At 45.1% G+C, this 19,578-nt stretch overlaps 1 protein-coding gene across 2 annotated transcripts in view; it reads left to right on the forward strand.

Annotated features, from left to right (window-relative positions):
* Nucleotides 1-735: 735 nt before the first annotated feature.
* PLCG2 (phospholipase C gamma 2) overlaps nucleotides 736-19,578 on the forward strand; it is a 121,904-nt gene continuing 103,061 nt past the window's right edge. For both annotated transcript variants that reach the window (XM_073584981.1, XM_073584990.1), the window contains exon 1: nucleotides 736-1,009. The gene's annotated coding sequence lies outside the window, so the exon portion shown is untranslated. The remainder of the gene's footprint in view (nucleotides 1,010-19,578) is intronic.

Genomic DNA, 19,578 nt, shown 5'->3' on the forward strand with positions numbered 1-19,578 from the left:
ATTAATCAGAACCTCCCACTCCCGTCTCCAAGACTTTTCACATGCTGCGCCAATTCTTTGGAATGCACTACCCAGGTTAATACGATTAATCCCCAATCCCCACAGTTTTAAGCATGCTCTAAAAAAGCATTGTTCAGACTGGCCTATCGCCTTAATGCATTAACCTAAATATCCCTGTGTGGCTCATTCAAATTTTTTTTTTTTTTTTACCATAACCAGGTTCCTCGCATCATGTTCTCACATGCTTTATGCATTTAATAGCCCTCTGTGTCTGTATTGTTACATATTTAGACTGTTAACTGGTTCATGCAGCATTACATGAACACCCGATTCTTACACTATGGCTGGTCCAAACAATAAAAGCAATTGTTACCATCTACCTTTCGTGTCTCCCCTTTTTCCCTATAGATTGTAAGCTTGCGAGCAGGGCCCTCACTCCCCTTGGTATCTGTTTTGAGCTATGTGATTATTGTTATGCTGTAATGTCTATTGTCTGTACAAATCCCCTCTATAATGTAAAGTGCTGCAGAATATGTTGGCGCTATAGAAATAAAATTATTAATATTATTATTAATAAAAAAGTCTGGTATGAAAAACTTGCCTTACTACATTCTATATCTATATAAATATGCAAATATCTCGGAAGTATGTTACTGCCCCTTTAAGAGGTCATTACATATTCAGTAGTTGCGTCACACTACACGTGTATATAGATAAAACAGGAAGGACGCTGTTGGGTACAGTTAGGCTGGATGACTGTGGCTCGGAAACTTCCTTGTATTGCACACAACTCCCCCACTCCCTGTGCTCTGCCTCTGGGCAGTCAGAAACTTTGCTGAAACTTTGTCTCCCAACTTTTTTCTGTAGGGAGTTTTATTATTTCTCTCAGCGCTCTGGGCAAGGTGGTATAAGAAAGAAGAGATCTGACGGCACAGAAAAAAAAGAAGACGGATCTCCTGGGACAGAGATGACACCAGGCAGGAGGAACACCTGTACAGACGGCACCCAAGTAAGTAACTGCGTCAGTCCGTCACACAGATAACTGTAAATGATCTTCTTTTCGCTTCTATAACTTCACCGACCTTCCTACCAGTATGGTTCCCACTTTCTTGTCTCATACGGAATCGAAAAAATCTACCTCGTTATGTAGCAAAATGAAAGCATGGATGTATAGGCAGAAACTAGGCAATTAGGAGTTTGACTGACGACCTCTGGGTGACCATAAACGCTGCTACATGGGTACCAAGTTGTCCCCTATCTATTCCAGAATTCTGAAAGGCAATTCTGCCCAATTATCAAGTGATATGTTACCAGATCTGGTGCCACTTCATAACTGGGCAGATTTGGCCCTGTGATTTTTAGGCACCTGTATGAAAGCTGAAATGGCTGCAGTATTGACTTCAGAAACGGAACCTGAAAACACGGTAAGACTAAAGCTCATCTAATCAAGCTATTTCCCCCCGAACCCACTGTCATGCATATGCACACTCAGCTTGACCGAGCGTGCATGTGTTCTGAATAAGGAGAAGGAAGTTCGCCATTGACAGACATCATTGGTGGTGGCTTATCCCCTGGGAACAATTGACTCAACACTGAAAATTCAACATGTCTCATGTTTTTGGGAATTGTGTGGACTGTAAACGCTTATTCACAGGTTGCAATTTTACAGTGAAAAAAAAACCGCGGCGTTTTATTGTCTCAGCAAAGTGAATGACATTTCTGAAGCTTCAGGCACACTCTGCTTAATTTTTCCTTGCAGATTTGACGTGATTTCACATCCGCAGCACATCAATTCTTTCAGCGCTTTTTGCAGCATTTTTCAGTCTTACAAATTAATTGGAAAATTATTTTCAGCAGCTTTTTTCATGCTAAAAGACACGTTTTTGGAGCAAAAATGACTGCGGCAAATACTTAAAGGGGTTGTCTGAGACATTTATACAGGATAAGTCATCAATGTCCGATTGGTGGGGTATCCCCGATCAGCTGTTTCCAATGATGTCGGTGGCTGGAATTGCTCAGTCACGGAGCTACACGACACAGGTCCATCGACAGAATAGTGGCCGTGACCGAGAACTGCACATCCACCCCCCTATAGATTTGAACAGTCTCAGGCCGCAACCACTATATAGTTGACGGAGCTGTGCAACTGGGCAGTTCTGGTTGACACTGGGAATAGCTGATCGGCGAGTGTTGCACCACCACCGCTCAAACATTGATGACCTATCCCAAGGACAGGCCATCAATGTTAAAGTCCCAAGCAATCCCTTTAATATGTGCACATACCCCAAGGATGGGAGCGGAGTGAGGCTGTGTCACTAGGACAACCCTGTTTGTACTTGGAGACCCCAAAGATAAGCTGATATCACTGAGGGATGGTCAGTGTAGGAGAAATATTGTCTGGATAGTGATGGCTACCTTTAAACCAAAGGTACAAATGGTCCAACTAAGTTACTAACGCTTACCAGAGTGCCCAGCTCCATGGGCCATTCATGTCAGTGTACCAACCACTGCAGGACCTATAAACTAGCCCTGACCGTGAAGAGGGGTTCTGTTTGCATGGCTACCCACAAAAAGATATTTTGTAGGGTATGTGCACACTGCGTCTTTTTCAGGCGCACGCTGACGTTTATCTGAAGCGTCTTTTACTTGACAAACCCAGTGGGTACACCGACATCAAGAAAACACCACGTGAACATATATATAAGCCTTGGGTACTTCACAATACTTTGGCCTTACACAATTTCTGTTCTGACTCGATTAGCCAAAATGCTCTTCTGCTTCCTGTAAGGAACATTCTTGTCCTAGAAGACATTTGTAAAAAGGGTAAAAACGAGGAAAAGAAAATCACTTAAAATGAGCACAGCTCAGCCACGTCCAACCGGTTTTCCCAGAATAGTAGGTGGGTATCATTTCTAGAAAGCAAGTGGACATTGCTGGACCACAATTGGGTCAATGTCAAATGATCACTTCACATCTTGATCCAAGACTGTGATACAACGGTAACGGTCTGGACTAAATGCTTGATGTCCGTCTTTTTCAAGACTTGTTTTAGTATTTGGGTTATCTTGAATGTCTCCAAGGATCAAAAACTTACCATTTCTGAGAGACAATGCCTCAAAGACCATGGAATTTTCCTCCATCAAGTCTTGCTGGGGTTGCCCTACTGAGGCCTATGGATTTCAAAGATGGGTTTTATGATCCCCCTTGATAAATCAGAGAAGAAAGCGGATAATGTCCTAGTTTACCGATCTAAATCGGCGCTGTTATGACTCACCTGGTGAGGTGGATTTACTAAGTCATATGGCTGAACAGGACAACCAGACAGCACGTGGAATAGCAGAGCTGGATTAGCAAGTCGACACATGGAGTGGAACGGATATGCTGGACTACACGTGAAACAGTGGAACAGGACATGCGGTATATCAGGTGGAGCTTGACATGTTGGATGTACGGACAAGCACCTTGAATCAGCAGAGCTATGTATATAGTCAGGTACGTTAGTACAGAAAAGAAGAGTGTGCAGGCAGCACAATGAAACATTCAAGCCATGTAGGTAGACCGGTCACATGATATAGCAGAGCTGTGTGTGAACAGAACCTTGAAACTGTCGAGCCATGTTGGTAGATAGATTCCTTAGTATAGTAGAGCCGAGTGTTTGGACAGCACCTTGAAACAGTAGAGCCATCGTACAGCAAAGCGAAGTACTGTATGCAGGCAGCAGCTTGAATCAACAGAGCAGTCTATGTAGTCAGGCACCGCAGTACAGCAGAGACAGGTATGCAAACAGAACCTTGAAACACTGAGCCATACAGGCATAAGGTCACCTGGATAGAGATAAGCTGTCAGTGAACAGCACCTTGAAATAACTGAGCCATGTAGGCAGTCACTTTGGTATAGAGGAACTGTGTGTGAACAGCACCTTGAAACTTTAAAGCCATGTTGGTAAATAGGCTCCTTAGCATAGCAGAACCGAGTGTGTGGGCAGTACCTTGAAATAGTAGAGCCATGAAGGCAGACAAATACCGTAGTATAGTGAGAGGGCGTATGTCAGCAGACACACTTACTATAAACACATAGAAGTCAGTGAAACATGAGGCAAGCAACAGGTGCCATGTTTCGCTACACTTCACCAGGAGCAACATAAGCAAGAAGCCACTGCCACTCTTCATAGAAACTGTTGGCCAAATCAGCAGCCACACGGAGGACAGAAACCTAATGGTTTCATTCTAAGGATTGTCCAGATGGAACAACCCTTTTATTTCAGCGGGGCCACAAAGTTGCTAAATCTTAGACAGGTGGTGGTGACCAATAATTGTAGTTTATGATCAAGTTAGCCTTGCTCTATGGACCAGAGAAGTTTCATCACCTTTACCAGAAGACCTAATCGTGGCACACAGAAGAGCCCACCACTCTCGAGAACGTAGAGTCTGCCATATGCAATCCTATTTTACGTCTGTGCCTAGAATTTCATGATGTTACTACCTTTTCTAAAAGTATAGATTCTGCAACATATTTCAGTAAACTTTCAGCACTACAGGACTGAGAAATGTCATGAATGAAGCAAAAGAGGTAACATTTCAGGAAAATTTCCTTTTTTTTATGACAAATGGTGCACGAAGAAACAGGTCTCCTAGCAAGGGTTAAGAGGAACAAATAGCAATTAAAAATCTCCCTGTGGCCGTTGGAGGACATAAGAGTTTGTGGCATTCCCCATACAGGTATATCTAATTATGCCAGTGTTGCTATACTTTCCATTACTGTCCGCCACTGCAAAAAAAAAAAAAAAAACACCCCAAAAACCAAGTGGTACTGTATATGTTTTTTATCGTACCCTATGGATGACATTTGCCCTTGCCATGTTAGGACTTTACGTTTTCTAAGCATATGCGCTGAACCTAAAGCATACGCATATTATACAGCGGCATACGTCAGAGCCTTAAGGACATGAGCGCAGACTCGCTGCATAAAATTAAATTGGCACTGGTTTATTGTCCTGTTCACATGGGCCAACACAAACTGTACGGGGATAAAACAATCAGTAATACCATCATTCCGTCCCCATACAGCATGCATGTTGTCGGCAGCACAGAGTGATGTGCTGCCCACCATAACGATTTATAAGGGTTATCCGGCTCTGCTCACTTCTGACTTGTTGGCTGACTGACGGCATGTTTATACGAGCTGATGATTGCAAAGGAAGGTTCATGTGAATGCTTGCGTCCACTTTATCATTTGGTCTGCGCTGTCTTCCTGTATGGTGGGCTTTTTACACAGTCTTCCTGCGGAGCTCGTGGTGGGATTGTGATTATGTATAGCAGCGTGTACTCGGTAATTTTAAGAACTCACATAGAAGTGAAAGAAGAAATTAGCGCATGCGTGGCCATCGTCCATTCCTGGAGGAGATGGGATCCATTGCGTTGTCCCCTTTAAGCTGTCACCTATTTGTTCATACAAATCAGCGTCAAAGTGGAGCTAGAACTTTCTATCCAGACGTAGCTGTTTTGAGCGGCCATTGTGCAACTTCGCCGCTGATCCCACCATTGTGACCTACTACAGCTATGTGGCTAGAAATGACATCAAGTAATGTCAGTTAGCGCTTACTAGTGCATGTATAAATGCTTATCAGGGAGCAGGACGGAGCGGGCAGGAAGGAACGTGCAGGACGGAGCGTGCAGGAAGGAACGTGCAGGACGGAGCGTGCAGGAAGCAACGTGCAGGAAGCAACGTGCAGGAAGCAACGTGCAGGACGGAGCGTGCATGACGGAGCGTGCAGGAAGGAGCGTGCAGGACGGAGCGTGCAGGAAGGAGCGTGCAGGAAGGAATGTGCAGGATGGAGCGTGCAGGAAGGAACGTGCAGGACGGAGCGGGCATGACATCCATCTCAGGGTACAAACTGCAGAGCGTAACGCTGGCGAAATGAGCCTAATGAAAAGCTCAGCTGCTTCGGAACCTCTTAGTAATAATAATAATAATAAATTTTATTTTTATAGCGCCGACATATTCCGCAGCACTTTACATTTCAGAGGGGATTTGTACAGACAATAGACATTACAGCATAACAATAATCACATACAGTAGATTATAACAAATACCAAGAGGAATGAGGGCCCTGCTCGCAAGCTTACAGTCTATGAGGAAAGAGGTAGACACGAAAGGTGGGTGGTAACAGTTGCCCTGATTGTATGGACCAGCCATAATGTTAAGTGTGTAACAGTACAGACACAAAGGGCTAATGGATGCATAAAGCATGTGGGAACATGATGCTGGGAACCTGGTTATGGTAAAACTTTTGGCTCTGCCACACAGGGATAGGTTAGGTTAATGTGTTGAGGCGATAGGCCAGTCTGAATAAATGCGTTTTCAGGACACGCTTAAAATTGTGGGGATTGGGGACTAATCGTATTGACCTGGAAGTGCATTCCAAAGAATTGGCGCGGCACGTGTAAAGTCTTGGAGACGGGAGTGGGAGGTTCTGACTATTGAGGATACTAACCTCAGGTCATCAGCAGAACGGAGGGCGCGGGTAGGGTGGTATACTGAAACAAGGGAGGAGATGTAGGGTGGTGCTGAGCCATGGAGGGCTTTGTGGGTGAGGGTAATAAGTTTATACTGAATTCTGGAGTGGATGGGTAGCCAGTGTAATGACTGGCACAAGGTAGAGGCATCGGTAGTAAGCACAGCAAAGAAGAAAAGCGGCTGTTGGGATACCAGGATTTTACTAATATAGTAACAACATGTCGATACAATAAAGGAGATCGAAAATGCGTAGAGTGAAAATGAAAAACCATGAAACGTCAGGCGACAATGTAATCACTTATCATGAAAAAAACACACGGCCAGCATTTCCACCTAAGTGCACAAACCAGTAATAAATATAGGTCGTTGAGTCATCCTGTTCTGCCCACGCAACTCTATTTAGCTATATTTATTTCTATTAGTCAATATGGTGAAAATTACTGTGTCATGGGGCCCCAAACGGCCAGTGCGCCAGCCCGTCGTAGAGCAAAACTAGGGTAGAAGATGCATCACTTTATAATATACAGCAAAAGGAATCTGTCATCAAGTTTTTGCAAAATATAGAGGAAGAGACCCTGATTCCAGCGATGTATCACTCACTGGGCTGCTTACTGTAGTTTTGATAAAATCACTGTCTTGTCAGCAGGAGATTATCATTAGGAGACAAGTAAACCTGCTGCCAGGTAGTCCAGCCACGCCCCTCACCACTGATTGGCAGCTTTCTGGCTATGTACAGCATTGTGGGCGGGGCTATACAAAGCTCAGCTTTGAAAGAATTGCTAGATTGGCAGCAGATAGATCTGTGATTTTATCAAAACTACAGTGCTAGGACAAAATCATACAAGAATAATATAAATATTTATTAATAAATGTTATTAAAATAGAGAAAGTGGAAATAAATATCCAACATAGGAAACACAGATGGGTGAGCCGTACAGGGAGAAAAATTACCCTGACAAGTAAGATTCTACGAAATAAAAGACAAAAAGTTTAAAGACTGGTAAGTACCGAACTATAGAGATGTAAGGAATGATCATTGATTATGCTCTGATCAGAATAATCGGTTCATTTTTTTCGTATGCTGAAAACTCAGACGTGTGAATGAGCCCTTACATGCATGGGCCCTTAGCCTGAAATACAATGTTTGGCCGCTATGTAGATAATACAAGGATCACATCCACTATTTTCTAGATCAGTTCAGAACATCTTTGCACGTAGTTTTAGGCTGTGTTCACTTTACAGTCATTCCAAGTTTTTGTAAAAAAAAAAAATAAAAAAAAAAATGCCACAACCACAAAACTATGTAAGTACATCACCTTAGTATTCAGTGTAAAAATGATTCCAAGAAGTACACTTTTTTTTCTACGAGATTGGCAGCCGACAGTAAGAGGCGCCGTCCGCAGCAGCTGCAACATAATGAACTTGACATTACGGCCATTACCCAATTTCCTCCTTTTGTCAGAACGTAGAAGGGTTTTTTTTTTTTCGTAATGCTGCAATGCACTTTTAAGGCAGAGTGTCCTAGATCAAGTTATATTAGCCATAATTTTTAAAGAATTTTTAGTGCTTTTTTAATGGTTCTTGTCACTAGAAAGAGAAAAAGCTGCATATTTCTGTTTTCACTCCATCTGTTAAGCCTCATAATAACACCTACTGTTCTGAACAAATCACTTCTCAACAGTCAGTTCATTGTCATCAAAGACAGGAATACAATGAAAGCCAACAGGTAATATATATATATATATATATATATATATATATATATATATATACATACACATAGTATATATACATATATACACACACACTGCTCAAAAAAATAAAGCGAACACTCAATATCTCTATTCTATATTCTATATGAGATATTCTATAATATCTCAATTTCCAATCTCTGCTCTGAATCCACTCCTGTGTCTCCATTCAATGTCAGCAAGCAGTTAATCCTGAATGCTATCTATGTGTTTTCAACTCTGCAAGCTTATATCTGGTATATAGTTTTTTCAACTTACTCTGCTTGTCCCCTTATGTTGTGAGGTCAAGAAACTTTTCAAAGTGCTTTATGATCCATGTAGTGCTGGACATGTGTTTATTTGACCACAACATTTTATTGGGTCCTGGTGTCTCAATTTAGTGTGATTGATTAACGAGCAGAGAGAGCCACAAAAAAAAACAAAAAAAACTTAGCCTTAACCTCCTATATATTCAGACCTAGCTAGGGGGAGTATTTATGCAGGGGTGGCATTTATGCACATGTAATGAAGTACATGTAACAAAGTACTTCTGGCAGTTATAACATGGCAGTTGGGCAGGAGACAGGTAAGACATTTATATACATCTACTCCCTGTACATTTGAAGTACAACAAATATATACCATATGCATTTGTGTAATTTTTATCCTGGCCGCTGCATTCACACACATCCACCGCCCTGGCATTAACTCTCCACACTCCATCCATATTGGCCCCTCGCTTCTTTCCTCTCCTATGTATAGCACTCATGCTCTTTTCACATTGTTAAATTGCACAGATCCAGCCAGTCCCACCATTCAACACCAGAGACGCTCTCACAAATCACTTAACCATCTGCTCACTCTTTCTATCCTCCTCCTAGTTGCAGGAGACATTGCTCCCAACCCTGGTCCCCCATATTATAGAAAGTCAAACCCCCCCACTGCTACACTCAGAAACCCCTCTAATCTTATTAATATTCCCTGCATTTCATCTGTCTCTCTTAATTGTGCACTTTGGAATTCTCGCTCAGTGTGTAACAAACTCTCCTTCATTCATGACTTCTTCCTTTCTAATTCTCTTAACCTCCTGGCTCTTACTGAAACCTGGATCCAGCAGTCAGATACTACCGCTGCTGCTGCTCTTTCATACGGGGGGCTACACTTCTCTCATACCCCAAGATCAGACAATAGAGCTGGTGGAGGCGTTGGTCTGCTCCTATCACCAAAATGTACCTTTCAGGTTATCCCTCAAGTACCCTCACTTGTCTTCCCTTCTTTTGAGGTCCATGCCGTCAGACTCTACACCCCCTTCTCCATGCGAGTGGCGGTGGTGTATCGTCCTCCCGGCTCCTCCCATCAGTTCCTGGATCATTTTGCCACTTGGCTTCCACATTTTCTCTCCTGTGACATCCCTACCCTCATCATGGGAGATTTCAACATCCCCATTGCTCTTCCCCTCTCCCCATCTGCTACTCACCTTTTATCTCTAACCTCCTCATTTGGCCTTTCGCAGCTTACTAATTCTCCAATGCATGAAGACGGAAACTCCCTCGACTTGGTCTTCTCTCGGCTTTGTGCAGTGGATGATTTTGCAAACTCCCCTCTCCCGCTCTCTGACCACAATCTTCTTTCATTCTCTATAAAGAACTGCCAGGCTGCTCAGGTCACCCCCACTGTCCAGACTTATAGAAACATACAGGCCATTAACACCCAGAAACTTCTGAAGAACTTGCAGTCTTCATTGGCCCCTATCTCCTCCCTCTCATGTCCTGATTCTGCATTGAAGCATTACAATGAAACACTTCAAACTGCCCTGGATGAATTTGCACCCCCTATAAATAGAACACCACAACGCAGACGGCGACAACCCTGGCACACGGTGCAAACACGTTTCCTGCAGCGGTGCTCCAGGTGCGCCGAACGTCTGTGGAGAAAATCCAATCTACACGAAGATTTCATCCATTTTAAGTTTATGCTTAGAACATACAACACTGCCCTTCACCTCTCCAAACAAACCTATTTCAACACCCTCATCATCTCACTGTCCAATAACCCGAAACGTCTCTTTGACACTTTTCATTCTCTACTCAATCCAAGAGTACAGGCCCCAACCACGGAGCTCCGAGCTGACAATCTGGCCAATTACTTTAAAGAAAAAATTGACCAGATCCGACAGGAAATTATCTCCAAATCCCCTCATACCATGCACTGTCCTCCCTCCCCCACTGCATCTAACTCACTCTCTGATTTTGAACCAGTCACAGAAGAAGTAAGCAGGCTCCTTGCATCTTCTCGCCCAACTACTTGCACCAGTGACCCATTTCCGTCACATCTCCTCCAGTCCCTTTCCCCTGCTGTCACCCCTCACCTAACTAAAATATTTAACCTCTCTCTCTCTTCTGGTATTTTTCCCTCCTCATTTAAGCATGCCATCATACATCCACTACTTAAAAAACCATCCCTCGACCAAAACTGTGCCGCTAACTATAGACCTGTCTCTAATCTTCCCTTCATCTCTAAACTCCTGGAACGCCTGGTCCACTCCCGTCTTATCCGCTATCTCTCAGAAAACTCTCTTCTCGACCCTCTCCAATCCGGTTTCCGCTCTTTACACTCCACTGAAACTGCCCTCACTAAAGTCTCTAATGATCTGCTAACAGCTAAATCAAATGGTCATTACTCCATGCTAATTCTCTTGGATCTCTCTGCAGCATTCGACACTGTGGATCATCAGCTCCTCCTCACTATGCTCCATTCCATTGGCCTCAAGGACACCGTTCTCTCCTGGTTCTCCTCCTATCTCTCCGACCGCTCCTTTACTGTTTCTTTTGCCGGTTCCTCCTCCTCTCACCTTCCCCTTACTGTTGGGGTTCCTCAAGGATCGGTTCTAGGCCCCCTCCTCTTCTCCGTGTACACTGCCCCTATTGGTCAAACAATCAGTAGATTTGGTTTCCAGTACCATCTCTATGCTGATGACACCCAATTATACGCTTCTTCTCCTGACATCACGCCAGCCTTTCTAGAAAACACTGGCGATTGTCTAAACGCTGTGTCTAATATCATGTCCTCACTATATCTGAAACTGAACCTGTCAAAGACTGAACTCCTTGTGTTTCCTCCCGCTACTAATGTACCTACACCCGACATTGCCATTTCCGTCTGTGGTTCCACTATTACTCCCCAGCAACATGCCCGCTGTCTTGGGGTCATACTTGATTCCGAGCTTTCCTTTGCCCCCCACATTCGATCACTGGCTCGCTCTTGTCATCTGCACCTCAAAAACATTTCTAGAATTCGACCTTTTCTTACTTTTGACTCTGCAAAAACTCTTACTGTTTCTCTTATTCATTCTCGTCTCGACCATTGTAACTCTCTTCTAATCGGTCTCCCTCTTACAAAACTCTCCCCTCTCCAATCTGTCTTGAATGCTGCAGCCAGGATCATATTCCTCACCAATCGTTACACCGATGCCTCTACCTTGTGCCAGTCATTACACTGGCTACCCATCCACTCCAGAATTCAGTATAAACTTATTACCCTCACCCACAAAGCCCTCCATGGCTCAGCACCACCCTACATCTCCTCCCTTGTTTCAGTATACCACCCTACCCGCGCCCTCCGTTCTGCTGATGACCTGAGGTTAGTATCCTCAATAGTCAGAACCTCCCACTCCCGTCTCCAAGACTTTACACGTGCCGCGCCAATTCTTTGGAATGCACTTCCCAGGTCAATACGATTAGTCCCCAATCCCCACAATTTTAAGCGTGTCCTGAAAACGCATTTATTCAGACTGGCCTATCGCCTCAACACATTAACCTAACCTATCCCTGTGTGGCAGAGCCAAAAGTTTTACCATAACCAGGTTCCCAGCATCATGTTCCCACGTGCTTTATGCATCCATTAGCCCTCTGTGTCTGTACTGTTACACACTTAACATTATGGCTGGTCCATACAATCAGGGCAACTGTTACCACCCACCTTTCGTGTCTACCTCTTTCCTCATAGACTGTAAGCTTGCGAGCAGGGCCCTCACTCCTCTTGGTATTTGTTATAATCTACTGTATGTGATTATTGTTATGCTGTAATGTCTATTGTCTGTACAAATCCCCTCTGAAATGTAAAGTGCTGCGGAATATGTCGGCGCTATAAAAATAAAATTTATTATTATTATTATAATAACACATCCTAGATCAAAATGAATGAAATATTCTCATTGAAAACTTTATTCTGTACAAAGTTGAATGTGCTGTCAACATAATCACACAAAAATCATCAATGAAAATCAAATTTTTGAACCAATGGAGGCCTGGATTTGGAGAGACCCCCAAAATGAAAGTGGAAACAAGTCAAAATGATGCTCAGTATTGTGTGTGGCCTCCATGTGCCTGTATGACCTGGACAGCCTGTGGTGCAACGTGACATTGGTGGATGGAGCGAGACATGATGTCCCAGATGTGCTCAATCGGATTCAGGTCTGGGGAACGGGCAGTCCAATCCATAGCTTCAATGCCTTCATCTTGCAGGAACTGCTGACACACTCCAGCCACATGAGGTCTGGCATGAGGATGTTGTAGGCAGCAAGTTCACACTCAGCACATGTGACAGAGTCTGGAGACGCTGTGGAGAGCGATCTGCTGCCTGCAACATCCTTCAGCATGACCGGTTTGGCAGTGGGTCAGTAATGGTGTGGGGTGGCATTTCTTTGGAGTGCCACACAGCCCTCCATGTGCTCGCCAGAGGTACTCTGACTGCCATTAGGTACCAGGATGAGATCCTCAGACCTATTGTGAGACCATATGCTGGTGCGGTTGGCCCTGGGTTCCTCCTAATGCAGGACAATGCCAGACCTCATGTGGCTGGAGTGTGTCAGCAGTTCCTGCAAGATGAAGGCATTGAAGCTATGGACTGGCCCACCCAATCCCCAGACCTGAATCACACATCTGGGACATCATGTCTCGCTCCATCCATCAACGTCACGTTGCACCACAGAGTGTCCGGGTCATACAGGCACATGAAGGCCACACACAATACTGAGCATCATTTTGACTTGTTTCCACTTTCATTTTGGGGGTATCTCCAAATCCAGGCCTCCATTGGTTCAAAAATTTGATTTCCATTGATGATTTTTGTGTGATTAAGTTGACAGCACATTAAACTTTGTACAGAACAAAGTATTCAATGAGAATATTTCATTCATTTAGAGCTAGGATGTGTTATTGAGTGTTTCCTTTATTTTTTTGAGCAGTGTATATACATACACACACATACATATATACTGTATACAAACATACAGAGAGAGAAAACACCGAATCCACCATTCACAATAGGTGATGTCACAGCTCACCTGCTCCTGCACGATGACTGATATCAACTCTATATCCAGTAGATAACACAGGATCCACCATTTACAATAGGTGATGTCACAGCTCACCTCCTCCTGTACAATGACTGAACACCTCAAAATATGTCACAAGAGCTGACAATCTAACACGGACGTCTTGTCGTATTCTTGACTCTTGCAGATTACACTGTGTTCTGATATGGGGCTTACAATCAATGACCGTTTGTGCTTTATGTTGCAACCTATTTCCCATTTCTACTTGTGTCATGTCAAGTCCATTTGATCATGGGGAAGGGAGATGATATGAAGCTTGCAGCACGAGGAAGGAAGTGGATGCAGTAGTGCAGAAAGCCGAGGCTTGGGGTGGGGGATAGAGTAAAACCATACAGGCAAAAAAAAAAGCAGAAGCAATGAAATGACGAGGAAGTATGGCAGTTCAGGGCTTTCTCCATCATCATGTGCCGTGTAACATAGATGCCGGCCATAAGAGCCAGAGGTCATCTGTCCAACAGCTCCAGAATGTTGTAGGACACGGGTCCTAATCCTTATTACAAATTTGTTTTTTAGTAAATTTAGCAAAAGTTTCGTTTTTAGGCATTTTTATGTTGACGTCAAATTCATTATGGCTTTTGTGCCACTGTAACACTAGTTATTTTTCAGTCTTGGTAATTTTTTTTTTAGCTTTGCTCAACAATATGGGTTTTGTTCTCGATATCTAGAAGTTTTCAGCCAATTTATCATTTGACATTTTGCAAAATTTTGCCCAAATTGTAACGCAGTACAGAAGTAATAATGTGAGAAAATGAACACTTATTGAAAGGGTCTTGTCACATTTACTCATAAAAGGTGCAAAAGGGAGAAAAAAAAAATCTTTTCAATTGGGCAGGTATCATTAATCATCGTTTGCTGTTTTAGCAAATTTGGCACATGCCGTCAGTAAAAGGAGAAGCTTTCTAGGCTTATATTACAGTCTGGACAATCATCTGTGACTGTGAGCAAAATAAAAACTAATCTCTAGAGTTTGCAACAATGTATTAGTGCAGGAAAAATGGACATCGGATTTATGAAAAAACGAAAAACAAAACAAACGTTTCCTTCGTCACCAAATTTCTGCTTCTGCCTCATTCTTAGCTCAGCTCTGGTGGGGAAGGACCATGTGTTGAGAAACCTGACTTATTGCTAAATGGACGTGAGGACAGAGGTGCAAAGTGCTGTCAGGTTCACATAAAGGAGAAGTGTTCTGGCGACCGGCAAGCCATAAACGGTTAAATATACATTTAATATCTAGTGAGAGGCTATGAGGCCGGACGTACGTGGAAAGGTGCCCTGTGTAGTATGGCCTGTTAGTGCCACCTCCCATACAGTGCCCTGTGTAGTATGGCCTGTTAGTGCCACCTCCCATATAGTGCCCTGTGTAGTATGGACTGTTAGTGCCACCTCCCATACAGTGCCCTGTGTAGTATGGCCTTTTAGTGCCACCTCAAATATAGTGCCCTGTGTAGTATGGCCTGTTAGTGCCACCTCCCATATAGTGCCCTGTGTAGTATGGACTGTTAGTGCCACCTCCCATACAGTGCCCTGTGTAGTATGGCCTTTTAGTGCCACCTCAAATATAGTGCCCTGTGTAGTATGGCCTGTTAGTGCCACCTCCCATATAGTGCCCTGTGTAGTATGGCCTGTTAGTGCCACCTCCCATACAGTGCCCTGTGTAGTATGGCCTGTTAGTGCCACCTCCCATATAGTGCCCTGTGTAGTATGGCCTGTTAGTGCCACCTCCCATACAGTGCCCTGTGTAGTATGGCCCGTTAGTGCCACCTCCCATACAGTGCCCTGTGTAGTATGGCCCGTTAGTGCCACCTCCCATACAGTGCCCTGTGTAGTATGGCCCGTTAGTGCCACCTCCCATATAGTGGACTGTGTAGTATGGCCCGTTAGTGCCACCTCCCATATAGTGCCCTGTGTAGTATGGCCCGTTAGTGCCACCTCCCATATAGTGCCCTGTGTAGTATGGCCCGTTAGTGCCACCTCCCATATAGTGCCCTGTGTAGTATGGCCCGTTAGTGCCACCTCCCATACAGTGCCCTGTGTAGTATGGCCCGTTAGTGCCACCTCCCATACAGTGCCCTGTGTAGTATGGCCTGTTAGTGCCACCTCCCATATAGTGCCCTGTGTAGTATGGCCTGTTAGTGCCACCTCCCATATAGTGCCGTGTAGTATGGCTTGTTAGTGCCACCTCCTATAAAGTGCCCTGTGTAGTATGGCCTGTTAGTGCAACCTCCCATACAGTGCCCTGTGTAGTATGGCCTGTTAGTACCACCTCCAATACAGTGCCCTGTGTAGTATGGCCTGTTACTGCCACCTCCCATACAGTGCCCTGTGTAGTATGGCCTGTTACTGCCACCTCCCATACAGTGCCCTGTGTAGTATGGCCTGTTAGTGCCACCTCCAATATAGTGCCCTGTGTAGTATGGTCTGTTAGTGCCACCTCCCATATAGTGGACTGTGTAGAATGGCCTGTTAGTGCCACCTCCCATATAGTGCCCTTTGTAGTATGGTCTGTTAGTGCCACCTCCCATATAGTGGACTGTGTAGTATGGTCTGTTACTGCCACCTCCCATATAGTGCCCTGTGTAGTATGGCCTGTTAGTGCCACCTCCAATATAGTGCCCTGTGTAGTATGGTCTGTTAGTGCCACCTCCCATATAGTGGACTGTGTAGTATGGCCTGTTAGTGCCACCTCCCATATAGTGCCCTGTGTTTTATGGTCTGTTAGTGCTACCTCCAATATAGTGCCCTGTGTAGTATGGCCTGTTAGTGCCACCTCCCATACAGTGCCCTGTGTAGTATGGCCTGTTAGTGCCACCTCCCATACAGTGCCCTGTGTAGTATGGTCTGTTAGTGCCACCTTCCATTTAGTGCCCTGTGTAGTATGGCCTGTTAGTGCCACCTCCCATACAGTGCCCTGTGTAGTATGGTCTGTTAGTGCTACCTCCAATATAGTGCCCTGTGTAGTATGGCCTGTTAGTGCCACCTCCCATACAGTGCCCTGTGTAGTATGGCCTGTTAGTGCCACCTCCCATATAGTGCCCTGTGTAGTATGGCCTGTTAGTGCCACCTCCCATATAGTGCCCTGTGTAGTAGGGCCTGTTAGTTCCACCTCCCATACAGTGCCCTGTGCAGTATGGCCTGTTAGTGCCACCTCCCATACAGTGCCCTGTGTAGTATGGCCCGTTAGTGCCACCTCCCATATAGTGGACTGTGTAGTATGGCCTGTTAGTGCCACCTCCCATATAGTGCCCTATGTAGTATGGCCCGTTACTGCCACCTCCCATATAGTGCCCTGTGTAGTATAGCCCGTTAGTGCCACCTCCCATACAGTGCCCTGTGTAGTATGGCCTGTTAGTGCCACCTCCCATACAGTGCCCTGTGTAGTATGGCCTGTTAGTGCCACCTCCCATATAGTGCCCTGTGTAGTATGGCCTGTTAGTGCCACCTCCCATACAGTGCCCTGTGTAGTATGGCCTGTTAGTGCCACCTCCCATACAGTGCCCTGTGTAGTATGGCCTGTTACTGCCACCTCCCATACAGTGCCCTGTGTAGTATGGCCTGTTAGTTCCACCTCCAATATAGTGCCCTGTGTAGCATGGTCTATTAGTGCCACCTCCCATATAGTGGACTGTGTAGTATGGCCTGTTAGTGCCACCTCCCATATAGTGCCCTGTGTTTTATGGTCTGTTAGTGCTACCTCCAATATAGTGCCCTGTGTAGTATGGCCTGTTAGCGCCACCTCCCATACAGTGCCCTGTGTAGTATGGTCTGTTAGTGCCACCTCCCATACAGTGCCCTGTGTAGTATGGCCTGTTAGTGCCACCTCCCATAGTGCCCTGTGTAGTATGGCCTGTTAGTGCCACCTCCCATATAGTGCCCTGTGTAGTATGGTCTGTTAGTGCTACCTCCAATATAGTGCCCTGTGTAGTATGGTCTGTTAGTGCCACCTCCCATATAGTGCCCTGTGTAGTATGGCCTGTTAGTGCCACCTCCCATATAGTGCCCTGTGTAGTATGGCCTGTTAGTGCCACCTCCAATATAGTGCCCTGTGTAGTATGGCCTGTTAGTGCCACCTCCCCATACAGTGCCCTGTGTAGTATGGCCCATTAGTGCCACCTCCCATATAGTGCCCTGTGTAGTATGGCCTGTTAGTGCCACCTCCCATATAGTGCCCTGTGTAGTATGGCCTGTTAGTGCTACCTCCAATATAGTGCCCTGTGTAGTATGGCCTGTTAGTGCCACCTCCCATACAGTGCCCTGTGTAGTATGGCCTGTTAGTGCCACCTCCCATATAGTGCCCTGTGTAGTATGGCCTGTTAGTGCCACCTCCCATACAGTGCCCTGTGTAGTATGGCCTGTTAGTGCCACCTCCCATATAGTGCCCTGTGTAGTATGGCCTATTAGTGCCACCTCCCATACAGTGCCCTGTGTAGTATGGTCTGTTAGTGCTACCTCCAATATAGTGCCCTGTGTAGTATGGTCTGTTAGTGCCACCTCCCATATAGTGGACTGTGTAGTATGACCTGCTAGTGCCACCTCCCATATAGTGCCCTGTGTAGTATGGTCTGTTAGTGCCACCTCCCATACAGTGCCCTGTGTAGTATGGTCTGTTAGTGCTACCTCCAATATAGTGCCCTGTGTAGTATGACCTGCTAGTGCCACCTCCCATATAGTGCCCTGTGTAGTATGGCCTGTTAGTGCCACCTCCCATACAGTGCCCTGTGTAGTATGGCCTGTTAGTGCCACCTCCCATATAGTGCACTGTGTAGTATGGCCTGTTAGTGCCACCTCCCATACAGTGCCCTGTGTAGTATGGCCTGTTAGTGCCACCTCCCCTATAGTGCACTGTGTAGTATGGCCTGTTAGTGCCACCTCCCCTATAGTGCACTGTGTAGTATGGCCTGTTAGTGCCACCTCCCCATACAGTGCCCTGTGTAGTATGGCCCATTAGTGCCACCTCCCATATAGTGCCCTGTGTAGTATGGCCTGTTAGTGTCACCTCCAATATAGTGCCCTGTGTAGTATGGCCTGTTAGTGTCACCTCCCAATATAGTGCCCTGTGTAGTATGGCCTGTTAGTGTCACCTCCAATATAGTGCCCTGTGTAGTATGGACTGTTAGTGCCACCTCCAATATAGTGCCCTGTGTAGTATTGTCTGTTAGTGCCACCTCCTAGACAGTGCCCTATATATTATGTTCTGTTAGTGCCACCTCCCATATGCTGCCCTGGGTAGTTTGTTCTGCCAGTGCCACTATTAAGATGCTTAAAGAGAACCTGTCTGCACAGTTTTATGGCAGTAGTGGTACGGTTATATAGGTGCTTGTCCATTTTTTGCAGAGAGCTGATGCTCCAGTCATAAGAAATCTAGTGTAGAAGCCATATGCAAATCAGGCTGGAAGTGCACTGGGGGTGTGTCAATGCATGTATCCTGCTTTTTCTAAGAAAACTGACAAACCCCCAGTGAACTAACAGCCTGATTTGCATCTGGCTTCCACTCCAGATTTCTTATGACTGGCAGGAGGGATCTCAGCAAAAAAAAAAAAATAATTTGCACTGGGGAGAAGCTCCAACACAGCTGATAGGAGAAAAAAAATGTTTTATCGCTCATAGCCTGCCTGATCTTTGCTTCAGCATGTGTTCCCTGTTATCAGCCATTCCAGCCAGAGGTAATGACTATAGTGATTTACAGTGAGGTGAATGGCAAAAGGTAAAGAAACATGGATCTGCTTCCCTTCCTGCAACTTTAGGACAGCAGAGGATTGTGCATGCCGCACTCTAGCAGGAAGGTTTTATATATTGTCACCTGCAGAGAGCCTTATTTTAGCAGTGTGAACAGAGTCAAAACAAGCTAACGAATTCTGGATGCTCGGCGCCATCATCTTTATGTATGATCACTACATGGCGGCACACAGGAAAATATCTGCTGAGTGCAATATGATATCA

The sequence above is a fragment of the Dendrobates tinctorius genome, unplaced genomic scaffold (assembly GCF_039654945.1).
Source record: "Dendrobates tinctorius isolate UK_male_01 unplaced genomic scaffold, ASM3965494v1 ptg000009l, whole genome shotgun sequence".
In the NCBI taxonomy this organism is placed as follows: Eukaryota; Metazoa; Chordata; class Amphibia; order Anura; family Dendrobatidae; genus Dendrobates; species Dendrobates tinctorius.